Here is a 12,803-nt window from a genome sequence, read left to right as displayed (position 1 = left end):
GACAATCCAGGGAAACCGGAGAGTAAATTGGGAGGTAATCAAAAAGGAAAAGATGAAAAGAAGCCAGGGCTGGAGAAACCTGTTGAGCGTACTTGTTATTACTGTAGGAAACCTGGCCACGTGATATCTAATTGTGCCCTTTTGAAGAAAAAGAAGGAAGCTGGGCCCAATGCTTGCTTTCAGGCAATTAAAAATCAAAAAGGTTTAGGAGATGCTGTTAAAGATCAGTCCTTGCAAGAGGGAAAAGCGGAAAAGTTGGAGGAGGTGAGAAAAGAATTCCGTTCGTATGTATCAGAGGGTTTTGTTTCACTGAATGATGAGTCACCCCAGGTGCCAGTGAAAATTCTTAGAGATACTGGGGCTAGTCAATCTCTCTTGCTGGACAGTGTTTTAAATTTTGGTGAAGAAAGTAACACTGGTGAAGTAAATCTAGTATGAGGCGTTACAGGTGAGACCATGTCTGTCCCTTTTCACAGGGTGATTTTAAAGTCAAAGTTCGTAGAAGGACCAGTCGAGATAGGGATAAGACCTAGTTTGCCAGTGGAAGGAGTTTCTTTGTTATTGGGAAATGACCTTGCAAATGGAGAAAGTGATCCTGTGGTACGGTTAACAACCAAACCAAGGATTGATGAGTCTGAGGATGATCCAGATGTTTACCCATCATGTGCAGTGACTCGAGCTAGAGCTAAAGAATTAGCCAAGACAGACAGTCCGGTGCAGTCTGATGTGGTTCCTTGTGACAGTCCTAAACAGGAAGAAAATTTTGATGCCTTATCTGAGACTTTTCTGTCTTCACTGGAGGATCAACATCCTTATAGTGAGCCTGAATTTAAAGATTTGTCTTTGTCGAGGAAGGATTTTATGGTGGAACAGACAAAGGATCCTGAGTTGACAGAATTGAAAGAAAAAGCACCTTCATGTGAGGAGATTGAAAAAGTGCCAATTGGATATTATGTCAAAAATGGAGTGTTAATGAGGAAATGGAGACCTCCTCATGTTCCTGTTACTGAGGAATGGGAAGTTATTCATCAGGTTGTTGTTCCAAAAGTTTATCGGGATGAGATTTTAAACCTGGCCCATAGTATGCTTTTGGGTGGTCATTTTGGTGTGAATAAAACTGTAGGGAAGATCTTGAAACAATTCTATTGGCCTGGTTTGAGAAAAGATGTGGTGATGTTTTGTCGAACCTGCCACACATGTCAAATGGTAGGTAAACCAAATCAAAAACCCCCTGTGGCTCCTTTGAAACCAATTCCTGCTTTTGGGGAGCCCTTTTCGAAGGTGATTGTGGACTGTGTTGGCCCCTTACCAAAGTCTAAGACTGGAAATCAGTATTTGTTAACCATCATGTGTGCCACTTCTAGATTTCCAGAGGCAATACCCCTTAGAAATATTAAGGCCAAGACGGTGTCAAAGGCTCTTGTAAAATTTTTTACCTTGTTTGGTTTGCCAAAAGAAATCCAATCTGATCAAGGTAGTAATTTTATGTCAAAAATTTTTCAACAAATAGTCTATGAGCTGGGAGCAAAGCAGATTGTATCATCTGCATATCACCCAGAATCTCAAGGAGCTCTGGAGAGATTTCATTCTACTCTAAAAAATATGCTGAAGACTTATTGCTTTGAAAACACCAAGGATTGGGACGAAAGTATCCATTTACTTTTGTTTGCCGTTAGAGAATCGATCCAGGAGTCAATCGGATTTAGTCCGTTTGAGCTTGTGTTTGGACATAGGGTGAGAGGACCTTTGGAGTTAAGAGAGCAATGGGTTAATGAGGAAGTTCACTTGAGTCTGTTGGACTATGTCAAAAAATTTAAAACTCGGTTGGAGAGAGTCTGCCAGCTAGCGAGAGAGAATTTGAAAACAAGCCAGATAAGAATGAAGACATATTTTGATAGACGTGCTCGGCCTAGGACATTCGCAGTGGGGCAAAAGGTGTTGGTATTTTTCCCTAGCCAAAATAATCCCTTGCAAGCTCGTTTTTCTGGACCCTATGTTATTGAATCTCGAGTGACTGATCTAACATATATAATCAAAACACCAGATAGACGCAAGAAAACACAACTCTGTCATGTAAACATGCTGAAGCCTTATTATGAGAGGGATTCAGTTGTGGCCTTGGTGGGTGATGTAAAGGTTGTTTCTAGAATAGCTGATGTTGATGTCGAGGAAGGCCAATTTAGACCAAATATTGTTCCATCAAAACTAAAAAAACCAAAATATCATGGAGAACCTTGAAACGAAGTTGGACCATTTACAAGTTTCACAAAAACAACAGATGAGAGAATTAATTTTAAAATTTAAAAATCTGTTCCCAGATGTTCCAAACAGAACATCGATAATTACCCATGATGTTGATGTTGGGGATGCAAAACCAATCAAACAACACCCATATCGAATGAATGTGGAAAAAAGTAAACTTGTTGATCAGGAAATAAAATACATGTTGGAAAATGATATTATTAGACATTCTACTTCAAATTGGAGTTTGCCCTGTGTTATTGTACCTAAACCTGATGGAACTGTTAGATTTTGCACAGATTACAGGAAAGTGAATGCTGTAACGAAGTCAGATGCTTACCCTATTCCTAGGGTGGATGATTGCATAGACAGAGTGGGAAAGGCAAAATTTCTTACAAAGATTGACCTATTAAAAGGGTACTGGTGTGTTCCATTAACAGATAGAGGAAGGGAGATTTCAGCCTTTGTAACCCCTTCTGGATTGTATGAATACAATGTTTTGCCATTTGGAATGAAAAATGCTCCGGCAACATTTCAAAGAATGATTAATTCAGTGATTCATGGGTTAAAACATACAGATGCCTACATTGACGACTTAGTGACTGGGAATGATACATGGGAGGATCACATCTCTGCGTTAGAAAGGTTGTTTGAAAGACTTTCCAAGGCTAACCTTACAGTTAACTTGGCTAAAAGTGAATTTGGCCATGCCACTGTAACGTATCTTGGTTATGTTGTAGGTCAAGGCAAGCAAGCTCCTGTTCAGGGCAAAAAGTTCAAGCAATATCTGAGTTCCCTATTCCCACAGGTACGAGGACTGTTAGAAGATTTTTGGGAATGGTTGGATATTATCGAAAATTTTGTAAAAATTTTGCTGATATTGCTCTTCCCCTAACTAATCTTCAGAAGAAGGGAGTAAAGTTTGTTTGGACAGATTCTTGTCAAGAAGCATTTGAGAAGCTGAAAGCCATTTTATGCTACCATCCTGTGCTCAGAACACCTGACTTTGAAAAGCCATTTTCATTAGCAGTAGATGCCAGTGATGAAGCTGCAGGAGCTGTGTTATTGCAGAAGGGTGACCTTGATGATATTAACCATCCTGTAGCTTACTTTTCAAAGAAATTTAATGAGCATCAAAAGAATTATTCCACCATAGAGAAAGAATTACTGTCGCTTGTTTTAGCCTTGCAACATTTCAGTGTATATGTTTGCACCGCTCAGAAACCATTGACTGTGTATACAGATCATAACCCATTGGTGTTTCTGAGCCGAGTCAAAAACAAGAACAGAAGGCTGTTAAACTGGAGTTTAATTTTGCAAGAGTTTGATCTCATGATAACTCACATTAAAGGCAAAGATAATGTGATTGCTGATTGTCTTTCTCGATGTTAAATGGGAAACATATATCTGTACTAATCTGATAGTCTGTAGTTGTGTAGCGTGATAATTATTAACATTACTAACTCTATGCGCGGTTAAAATTTTCTTGGGAAAATTTTTTTTTAGGTGGGAGGTGTTATGGACTCAGTGAAAGTCCCTTTAAGATAGAGAATGTGTGTGTATGTGTGTGTGGGGCATGCTTACGTCAATAGAAGATAAAGGACGTAATGACGTGGTTGAAGAAGTTAGAAGAAGAAGAAGAGAGAGAGAGAAGGGAGAGAGACACCAGCCTGCTTGTTTTCTCTATCGATGGATGAGAAACAATAACTGTGTTTGCCACTGAAATCCATGTATGGAAGTTGGAAGTAATCCGGTGGAGTTCACTTTGTTGCTGACCTGTAGAAGGAAACAGGTATTGTGTGTGTGGACGACCACGGTTCGGATGCTTTTCGGGGTGAGGAAGTCACTACCGAGTAAACACTGAAGTGTCGTTTGGGTTCCATCGTGGAACATTTGGATTTCGTATGTACTCTCTCTATGTTTTTCTACATCTACATCTTATCTTCAGACAACGGTGGTTGTTGAAGAAGCCCTTGCTCATGTTTCACCTTATGGCTTGCGGAACTGAACTTTAAGAACCATTCAGGAACTGGGAGTTTTGGACTTTGTCACACACACACACACACGAAGAGTTTAGTTTTGGGGTTAACGTTCGAGGTTTAACATTTTTGAATTCTAACATACTAACATTTTAACTTTTATTTTACGTATTATCATAAGTAGTGATTAATAAAATAGTTTTTAACACTGAATCATGCTCAGTGTGTTTCTTTTGTTGCTGGTTCGTGACATATCCATGAACCTATTCAAATGTTTTTTTTAAAATATTGTAATTATACCCACCTCTCCCACTTGCTCTGGCTACTTGTTCCATATACCCATGGTTATGACTACAGAACATTACAGCACAGTACAGGCTCTTTGGCCCACAATGTTGTGCCGGCATTTTACCCTGCTCTAAGATCTATCTAACCTTTCCCTCCCACATGGCCCTCCATTTCTCTATCATTCATGATCTTAGTCACTGGAGAGACACTGAAGCTGGTGATATAAAAGTCTTTATTCATCACGATAAGCAGGCATTCTACTGGAGATACTCTTGGTAGAATCTCACAAACTCAAGATACATCAAGATTTTACACTCTTTAAGGACAATGATAATAGTAGGTGATTCAATACAATTTCAGTAACCACAATGACATTGTTTACTTCAATATTTTGTCTGACAAATGGTTCCATTGAAGTACATATTTACAGTGGAAGCACGTTGTAACTGACAACACTTCTGAAGGTTCAAGCACCTTTGTTGGGGCAAACTAATTCATACGGAAGATCATAAAGCTTCTGAGGACAGCGAGTCAGATGCCCAAGATTAATGTGGTGAGGGCTGACTGAGTGCACAAATATGCCTATGACCATGTTTGATATGCTAAGTGACAACATTTAGTGTAGTTTGGCAACCCTCCTTGATCTCTGGTTGAAGTGTGCAAAATAATTTAGCTGTCGGGAACTTTTTTGATGTCGGCCAATTAACGTAGACTCATTGTCTTATGTTTGGCTGATGAAGATGAGAACATCTCATGGTCATGTCAGTTTACAAACCATATCTCGAGCAGCCAGCCCCCTGCTGTGGGCCAGCAGCTGGTGCTCTGTGGACACCTTTTAATTTCAAAACTGATTACTGTTTTAGTTTACATTTTAAACAGGTTTTTTTTCTGAAGCCTGTTTGGTTCTTTGTATTAATACCTGCTGTCCCTATTCTGTAACCCCTAAAAGATGTCCCATGTCTGACAATTCTCTAACACCCACCACCTTATGTGTGGAAAAACTTGACTCTCATTCTTTAATCCTTTCCCCTTACACATTAAACCAATGTCCTCTAGTTTTAGACTCCCGCACCCCATACTGTGAATATCCACCTTATCTATGCCCCTCATGATTTTATGAATCTCTATAAGGACACCCCCTCAGCTTCCTTTGTTCCAAGGAAAACAGTCCCAGCCTATCGATTCTCTCCTTCTAACTCAAGCCCTCCAGACCCGGCAACATCCTTATGAATATTTTCTGCACCCTCTCTGGCTTAATCCATTCTTCCTCTAGTATGGCAATAGTTTCTTTTATTGGGATAATTGTATGAAGAGCCAAGGGCATTGTAAAGTCATTGATCTAAAACATCGACTCTGTTTCTCTCTCCACAGATGCTTCCTGATCTGAATATTTCCTGGCATTCTCTAGTTTTATTTGTTTTCCAGTATCTGCAGTTTTTTTGGTCTTTGTTTTTTCAATAATTCATCACATTCTGTTCGGATGGCTTTTAAAAGCCTTGTACATGGATTTCAGGAGTAAAGAATAACTGAATCAGTCTGATGAACATATTACAAGTCACGTTGAAAACAGTGTTAATATTTTCTCATCCCAATTAAATTCTTCATGTCAATGCCACGATGAATAGGGTAAATAACAGCTTTCTAAGCTGCTCCTTTAGAGAACCTTTAGACCCTTTCACTTTCAGCTAAAATATACCCATTTATTTGCATCCATCTTAACATCTCTACAAGCTGGGGGAAACTTTTCAGGAAAGTGGGCCTACTTGGATAGCTTCATCAAAAAGCTGGTACAGGCCAAGGGGCTGAATGGGTTCCTACTGTTAATATAAGGGGAAAGGTACAAACGTCTAGTGCAAGAAAACAGAAAAGGGCAATACTGGAAATAATAGGCTTTGCAGACCTGTTTCAGATACAGTATGTGTATGCTTCCATTATTCAGGATGCAACTTAAAAGCATTGAACATGGATTTGTAAACATGTATCACAATCGTGTAATTTAATTGTAATTTCTTAGCAACCATAGAACTTTACATCACCGTCGGAGGTTATTCAGCCTGCTGAGTCCGTGCTGTTAAAATATAGATATCGAGCCTAATCCAGGTACCAGCTTTTGGTCCATTATCCCACATCAAATATTACTTTCATAAAGTCTTAGGTTATCATAATTTACAAGTAAAGACAATATGATATACATTGTACCAATAGATTTTCAAAACAGATTTGATAAAATGTCATATGAGAGCCCTAGCCGTGGTACTGAAGGAAGCATAGCTATTTGGCCATGAAACTGAAGTTGGAAGAGACATAGATTTGCTGATTTTTATCAGATTAAGCAAATGTGTTTAGTGGCACCAATGCTAGGGATATAGGTTGTTACAAACCTCTCCAGTAATGAAATTTAGAGGATTCCCTACTGACTATCCTCCAATTCAGTGCTGGTGTTTTACAAAATCAAACTGTTCTTCATTGAGGTGTTTGGTTCTTACAGAAGGAAAGGAATAGGTTTGAGGGAAGCATAAACATTGGGACAGATTCAAAGGACTGAATGGTCTGATTCTGTGTTGTACATTCTGTATTTCTGTACTGTGCATTCTAAATGGAAATTTACAAGTTATCAAATTAAGATTCACTTTGAATTAGTGGCTCAGGAATCTCATTATACTTTCATGAGATGGTTGTTTAGATGTCAGCAGTACATGTGAGATAGGGAAGCATGGTCTACTTTCACATTAATCAATATTCTGAAATAGTTCCCGTATTTATAATTGCAGTGGGAATAATTCCATCACTCTATAAATTTTCAGTAACTGGTACTAAAGGTTAATACTGCATTAGTCAGAAACATGCAGATGAGATTAGAAAAACAAGTCTCAATTTGAGTGAATACTCAATTTGAATTTTTACTGACGTGTGGGATGGAATTTGGAATAGATGGCTCTCAGTATAGAAATCAGAACTCATCTGTCCCTGAGCACATCCTTAGCCTGGTAAAACGAAGATCTGAGCAAATAATACCAACCAGTTCAAATCTTATTCTTTGGTACATTTTATTATACTCTTTGTTTTTATTTTATTTTCATTTTATTATACTCCTGTTACTCTTTCAGAAATTTCGAGGAAGAGTAACATGAGAACATCTGAGCTCTTTGTGACACTCATCTGAAATTTGATTGGAATTAATTCCAGGAATTTGCAATGTAGAATTGAGCCATTTGGTTCAACCTGTGACCATGTTTAAACTCGACACAATCCTCCTCCCACTCCATTTACTTTATTAGCACCATCAGCATACTTTTCTAAGGCTTCCTTCATATTTCCTTATGGCATATAAGGAGGGCATTCAGCTCACCGAGACTGTGCTAGCTTTCAGAGCAATCCCATTCATCTGTTTATTTCCCTGTAACTTATTCTCTCCTATATGCTCATTAAGTTCCCTCTGATTCTCCTGCCACCCACCTCGACTAGAGGTCATTCATAGCATCCAATTAACGAACCAATAGATAATCATTGGGGTGTGGGAGAAAACAAGAGCACCTGGGGAAACCCATGCACTCACAGGGAAAGCATGCAGACTTCATACAGGCAGCACCTCAGGAATGAACTCAGGTCGTTGGAGCTGTTTGCCTCTTGTGTACTCATGTAGCTTCCCCTTAAATATCACCATGCTATTTGATGCCGTGCAGTAACGTGTTCCAATCTCCTCAGTCTCTGCATAAAGGAGTTTGTCCTAACTTTTTTTTCTGGGATAACTAGTTATTACATTATATCTATGCCCTTTTCTTAGAATTAAGCTATCAGACTCCAACGTAATTCTAAATATCATTATCAGATCACCTCCCAATATTCACTTTTTGGGAGAAGGGTGGTGGTACCCTCTCAATGTGGCATTTCTTTCAAATCAGTGTGCATATGTTTTTACACTATACTTGTCCTTCCCTCCTTGACATTTGTATTAATGAACTGCAGGATATGGTGCATGTTTGAAATATGTTGTACATGGAAACAGATGAAATCAGGAGGCCAAACAGTGCTTGGGTGTGAACAAGATTTAGTGAGAAAATGGGGATGCAGAGTGTGAAGCGAAAAAAAGACTTGCATTAAACAATTTCTTTCACGATGTCAGACCACTCGAGTACTTTATAATGAAGAAAAAGTCAACCTCTTGATGTGAGGTTGCTGTTGTAGTGTAGGGAACACAAGCTAATTTGCATACAGCATCGTCCAACAAATAACACTGTGCTTAGACCAGATAATTGTTCTATTGACGTTGATTAAAAGGTGAATATGTGTCTGGAATAGCTTCCTTCTGCTTCTGCAAAATAATATGAAAGGAAATTTCAATTCCATCAAGAGAGCAATGTAGCACTCCCTCAGTAACGCATCAGAGTGTCATCTAAATGCTGAAACTGAGAGGGAAGATTTGAAGCCACAAACCTCTGACCCAAACCTAATGGAATATATTTTGTATTTGGCTACAGTTCCATTGTTACTATTGGTAGATATTGGAGAGGTGGTTGTGAGGGAGGTGTGAAGGAGCTATTTCTATGTTATATGGAGGATTTTAATACATTAAAGCATAATTGAAAATATGGCAGGTTAGTTTAAATTTGTAATTGGTTTCCTTTGGCTCAAGTTTATATCTCACTAGATGCCAGTGGGAGGTGTACCCTGTCACTCATGCATAGTGACAACAGAAAGATGAAGGATCATGGCACAAGCATCAGTATAATGTCTGGAAAGAGAATGAGCAGGTTATGGACAGGAGATGCCATTTCCAACTTTAGTTCCATGTTAATTTTAAGTAAGCTGAATCTTGTTCTTCCTGCTCTGCAGAGGTTTATCACATGTTTACCTTGTCAAGAAGTAAAATGATAATTACCTAGAATTTCCAATTTGTGGTAAGCCACCACCATCAATGCTGATTTAAAGATTAAGACTGCACCCAGTTTATGTCTCGCACTCTGACAAAGGCATTCACATCCTTAGCAATGAAGCCATAAGCAACTAAGGACCCTATGATGTAAATTTGGGATCGTTGAGGGAACCTAGGAACAAGTTGCACCATAAAACAGCTGGAAAAGATATGACTAGAGAAATAAAGGACTGCAGATGCTGGAATCTAGATGAAAAACACGATGATGCTAGAGGAACTCAGCAGGCCAGGCAGCATCTGTGGAGAAAAGCAGGCAGTCAATGTATTAGGTCAGGACCCTTCTTCAGTCCTAAAGTAATTAGTCATTATTAAAATTATTAAATTAAACCAAACCTAAAATGCTTAAACAAGTAAAAGCAATTCAAGACAGTTCATGAAAATATAAATTACATAATACCTACTTTTTTTTTCCTTGGAGCCAGTCATTTCTATTCAAAAGTAATGGAAAGAATCTTCTTACACTAGGTTTATTGAACAGACACTCTGACTAAAGTGCTGGGGAATTGCTGAAACTTTGCATGCCTCCTTGAGGAGTCGAATAACAGAGGGCCCTGTTGGAAAAAGGCGGTTGATATTCAGGCAGTAAATTCAGGACTTCCATGTTTGTGCATGCATCAGCAGGAATCCTAATTCTGGTGGTACTTGTGCAGATAATTGGCAATATTGCCATGCAGTATAGTTGGCATTTCCCCATAGACATTGAACCAATGTAGGTTCTTTAGGGTTCAACAAAATATCACTAATATGAAATTTTTAATTCTGTTTCTTTCACCACAGATGCTGCCTGACCTTGTCACACCTTCTGTTTTTATTTCAGATTTCCTGCATCTACACTGTTTTGATAACTCATGCTTAATATACTCAAGAAGGCGGCATCCATCACTAAGGACCCTCACCACATGGGATATGCCCTCTTCTCATCACTACCATCAGGGAGGAGGTACAGGAGCCTGAAGACCCACACGCAAAGACTTAGAAACAGCTTCTTCCCCTTCTCCATCAGATTTCTACATGATCCATGAACACTACCTTGTAATTCGTTTTTTTGCACTATTTATTTTGTCTTTTAATTTACAGTCATTTTATGTCTTTGCACTGTACTGCTGCCACATAACAAATTTCACATTATCTAATTCAGTAATAATCTGATTCTGCTTCTTATTGAGGTGCATGCAAGGTGAATGTGGCTTTTGAAAAACATGAAAAGCAGGGCTCTTTGAAGAAATTAACATGCTTGTGTGGAAAGAGGTAGCAGATTGTGAGTGGATAGTTACAGAGCACTCAGCAGTGCCACATAAAACTAAATATCTTAAAATGTTCTGCTTAGGTTTGTACAGTCACTTGACATATTAAAGTGTAGATTTCTTGAGAGATTACTGATGACAAGATCTTGTTTCTACTTGGGTAGACAATTATGATTCAAAATCAAGTCAAGAGGTTGCAAAATTGGTTGAGTTGTGATTACCAAAGAAGGTTGTTAAAGGATGAAGCAGGATAAAGATCAGTTGGAAATCTGGGTGGAGAAATGGCAGATGGAGTTTAATCTGGTCAAGTCTGAGGTGTTGCATTTTGAGAGGACAAATGCAAGAGGAAAGTATACAGTAAATAATAGGACCCTTAGGAGCATTGACGTATAGAGGGATCTTGGGGTGCAAGACCACAGCTCTCTGAAAGTGGCAACATAAGTGAATAGGGTGATAAAGAAGGCAAAGGGCATGCTTACCTTCATTGGTTGGGGCATTGAGTATAAACGTTGGGGAGTAATGTTGCAGCTGTACAGAACCTTGGGTAGGCCACATATGGAGCATTGTGTGCAGTTCTGGTCACCATACGACAGGAAAGATGTGGAGACTTTGGAGAGAGTGCCTAAGAGGTTCACCAGGATGTTGCCTGAACTGATGTGTGTTAGCGATAAGGAGAGTTTGGGCAAACTTGGATTGTTTTCTCTAGAACATTGGAAGCTGAATGGTGACCTGATATGAGTTTATAAAATTATGAGAGGCATAGGGGTGAGAGAGATTTTTTTCCCCAAGGTGGAAATGTCAAATACTAGAGGGAATAGGTTTAAGTTGTGAGGGGGAAAGGTTAAAGGAGACTTGCAAGACAAGTCTTTTTACACAGAGAGGTGCCTGGAATGTGCTCCCAGGGGAGATAGTCAAAGCAACTTTTAAGGGGCGGCAAGGTAGCGTAGCGGTCAGCACGACGCTATTACAGCGCCAGCGATCGGGTTTCGATTCCCATCGCTGTTTGTATGTTCTCCCGTGTCTGCGTGGGTTTCCTCCAGGTGCTCCAGTTCTCCCCCCCCACCCCCCACCCCCACATTCCAAAGACATATGGGTAGGTTAATATGGGTTTAAAATGGGCCGCGTGGACTCGTTGGGCCGGAAGAACCTGTTACCATGCTGTAAATTAGAAAAATAAATAAATAAATAAAAATTAAAGTATCCAGACAGATACGTGGACAGGCAGGGTAAAGAAGGATGCAGACTATGTGCAGCATTATGGTCAGTGCAGATATGTTGGGCAGAAGGGACTGTTCCTTTGCTGTACTGTTCTATATTCTATGTGTTATGTTCTATCTATGAATTTATTGTCAAGTCCTGATGGAAAAAGAAATAAAGAGAGAAAGGGGGGGAGAAAAAGAAGCAAAATAACAATTGACAGGAATAGTGTATTCTTTTTTAAAGAAGGATGATATCCTTAAAATCTTTAACAGCGATTCACAACCCAAAGGAATGAAGACTCTGTGCATGGTTTTGTCTACTGGCTGTAAAGTGATTAGAAAGTTTGATTGACAGTTATTAATAATTTGTGCATTTTTAAAAGTGTGGTTATACTGTTAATTACTAGACTTAACTCTCAGGAACAATTTAATGTCAAGTTAAATGGCCAATTTACATGTACATGCTACAATCCTGTGAGGCTGACAATGGACTCCCTTTTTTTTGTAAAGCACAAATTGACTAATGGTTCTCTGAGTGAAGAAATTTTTCCTCATCTCAGTCCTGAATATCTGGCCCTTATCGTGAGACTATGCCCTCAAGTTCTTCCTGTCCATACAAAACATCCTTTCAACATCCCTCTCAGAATCTTATCTTTTAATGTTGTTTCTTCTCCAGAAAAATGCTCTGTAAATGTTTTAAGTGTTAGGTAAATAAAGCCAAACTTCTAAATATTTGAATGTGATAAGGCCCCTCAGAGCATTCTCTAGACAAGTTTACAGAAGACAAGGCAGCTCATCTCGCACACAGACTCATAAAGCTCATCCTGCTCAAAGGCAGCCACCATAAAACACATCTGATGCTCACCACCTGGTCCTTTCTGCTTGTCTTGAGGTGGCAGTGCCATTGCAGGGCGGTAAC

The sequence above is a fragment of the Pristis pectinata genome, chromosome 8 (genome assembly GCF_009764475.1).
Source record: "Pristis pectinata isolate sPriPec2 chromosome 8, sPriPec2.1.pri, whole genome shotgun sequence".
Taxonomy (NCBI): domain Eukaryota; kingdom Metazoa; phylum Chordata; class Chondrichthyes; order Rhinopristiformes; family Pristidae; genus Pristis; species Pristis pectinata.
The sequence above is the reverse complement of the archived record's forward strand: the minus strand, read 5'-3'. Positions refer to the sequence as shown.